This window comes from Elephantulus edwardii, unplaced genomic scaffold (assembly GCF_000299155.1).
Source record: "Elephantulus edwardii isolate Elephantulus edwardi_28Jun2011 unplaced genomic scaffold, EleEdw1.0 scaffold00248, whole genome shotgun sequence".
Lineage (NCBI taxonomy): Eukaryota > Metazoa > Chordata > Mammalia > Macroscelidea > Macroscelididae > Elephantulus > Elephantulus edwardii.
In genome coordinates this window covers 1,904,576-1,907,439 of record NW_006399998.1, presented here as the reverse complement: position 1 = coordinate 1,907,439, position 2,864 = coordinate 1,904,576, and positions in this window count along the sequence as shown.

The following is a 2,864-nucleotide window of genomic DNA, read 5'->3' as shown; positions in this document are numbered from 1 at the left end:
AAAATCTCTGTAGATGTTCATTGAAATGAAAAATAAACAACCTAAATTTAAAAAAAAAAGAGTTAGGAACCATCCGCACTCTGCAGAGCTGGGCAAAATAAAAGAAAAGCTTCTAGCACAAGTGAGACAGTGCAAATAAGAAGACTGATTCAAGATTTGAAGATGGCGGCAGTAGAGAAAGCAGTGTGAGGAGCAGCAAGCTGCATAGAAATGGGCCACTAGAGAGACCATCAAGGTGCACAGAGACTGACGCAGTGTTATGTGGACAACAGGAAGTTGACTCAGAAATTGTATTAAAATAATTTGTTTGGGAGCTACAGTAGCGTCGAGCCCCAGGTCCTGGCTGAACCCAAAAGCCAGAAGCCTCCAGCTGAGCTGCTATTGGACCCATCTGCCAGGAGAAAGAATGTTAGTGGGAAATTGCCTGAGTTCTTTTAAGCCCGACTAGGAGCAAACAGGCCTGTTGGAATTTGACTGAGTTTTCTTGTGCTCCCTGCCAACCGCCCAGGATCAGGAAGGTTGGTAGGAATCTAGTTGAGTTTTCTTGTGCCCCCACTGACTGCCCAGAACCAGGTGGGCTGATAGGAATTTAACTGAGTTTTCTTGGGCACTGAAACTGCCCAGGAGGAAGCAGACAGGTAGGGATTTGACTGAGTTTTGGTGGACACTGCAGACCGGCCAAAAGTGAGTGGGTCAGTGGGAATTTGAGTTTTCTTAAACCCCACTGGACACTGGCCCTGCTGGGACAAGGGACCACTGTGCAAGGGCACCTGGGTAAGGGCATCTGGGCAAGGAACGCTGAGCAAGAGCCACCAGGTGGGAGACAGACAGCTAGAATTTGAATAAAGACATCATTTGTGAGCACACCTGGACAACTGAAATCTGAGTGAGGTCCCTGAAAGTGACTGACCTGTCCCTGTGGTCACGCTTCCCCCTGTGCCTTCCCGGCCCCTCATTCGGCTGCACACCTATACCTACCGATCCAGTTAATCAACTTACCTTTAATCCAAAGCACCTTAATCAGACTTAGCTACAAGCGGCTACTCTCACAGGCCCTGAACTGAGCTTTCCTTGAGTCAGAAGTTTAGAAAAAACCACAAGTGGGATAGCTGCCTAACTGATTTCTAGAGCATTGTCTTCAAATCAAGAACCTATCAATATCTTGAAGGAAGCAAGCTATCTCACACACTACACAAGCACAAAGCAAGAAGTCATACGCAAAAGGTGACACAGTGTCAATGGATTTCCTGAAGCCAGAAAGTCTGTTGGAACTGAAAGAGAATTTTAAAAAAATGAATATTTTCAATGGATGAAAGACAAATATAAAGAATCAAAGGACACTGCAAGCAAAACCAGGAGGAGCTTAAACACACACACACACACGTGCGCGCGCACACACACAAAACAAAACAATGCAGATAAAACAAACAAGACATTAGTGGTTCAGTAAAAACAAGAAATCACTCTCCAAAATATGAGGTTCAATGTTTCAGATGCTGTAAACATGATGGAAAGACACATGAGCAGAGTTGGAGAGATAAAACACAGAGCCATAGAAATAGAAGATAGAATTGTCATTACTGATCTGCTAGAGCAAAAACCAGAATCAAAAAGAAAGGAAAAAGAAGAAAACCTAAGAATAATGTGGCAAACCATCTAGAAAAATAACATGCACATCATTAGAATCCCAGAACAGGAAGAAGCAAGTAAAGACACTGAAAAAGTTGGGGAAGAATTACTAGAGGAAAATTTCCCAGGCATAATGAAGAATAATAGAATATATATTCAAAAAGCTGAGTGAACACCAAAGAGAATAGACCCCAAAAGAAAACATCAAGCCGTATCATAGTTAAATTTGTCAGAACCAAAGATAAGGAGAGAATTCTAAAAATGGCATGGAGAAACAAAGAGAAACCTATAAAGGAGAACAGATAAGATTAAGAGCAGATTTCTCAGCAGAAACCAATTGGGCAAGAAGACAGTGGAAGGATATATATATCAAACACTCAAAAGAACACAACTGTCAACTAAGAATACTGTACCCAGGAAAATTATTCCTCAGTTATGAAGGAGAGATCAAGATATTCCCAGAAAAATGGAACCTAAGGGAGTTTGTAAAAACAAGAACAGCATTGCAGGAAACACTGAAAGATGTTCTTACACTGGTACCATAGAAAGCAATATGAACCAAAGTAACAAGCAACAACACCAAAAAGAACTCAACAAAATGGTAGCAATAAAACTCTGCTTTTCAATAATCACACTGAATGTGAATGATTTGAGTGCACCACTGAAGAGAAAAAAAAAATAGCAGATTCGATAAGAAAACAAAATCCATCAATATGCTGTCTACAGGAGACACACCTGAAAAATGAAGGTAAAGATAGACTAAAAATAAAAGTAGGGGGAAAAGCCATCTTCCATTGTCCAACCCATGATCTGACAGCATATGTCTTAAGCTTTCTTGGCTTCTGTGATTCCAAAAACGTTGACTGCTGACATTTTTCTTTTGACCAGTGTCTCTTAAGTATAGTTGCACTGTCTCCAAGGGAAGTTGACGTGTCCTGTAGATCTCCTGTGTAGATTATGTTTCCCTGGAAGATGCCTGGAAGACGCCTCTTTTTGCTGTTATCCGAGGTGACCTTGCCCAGTACCGCCTCCTGTCCTCCCTCTCTGGCCAGGTTTTGCTGGTTTTTACCTGGAAGACGCCTATTTTTGCTGTTATCCGAGGTGACCTTGCCCAAGATATTTTCTGAAGGGACTTGGGAGATGAGAAGGGTTATCCTGGTGGAGGGTGGAGCTGGGAAGTAAGTGGGTCAAGGCTCTGGGCTAAGGGTGGGGTCAACACTTTAACTAATGCTTAA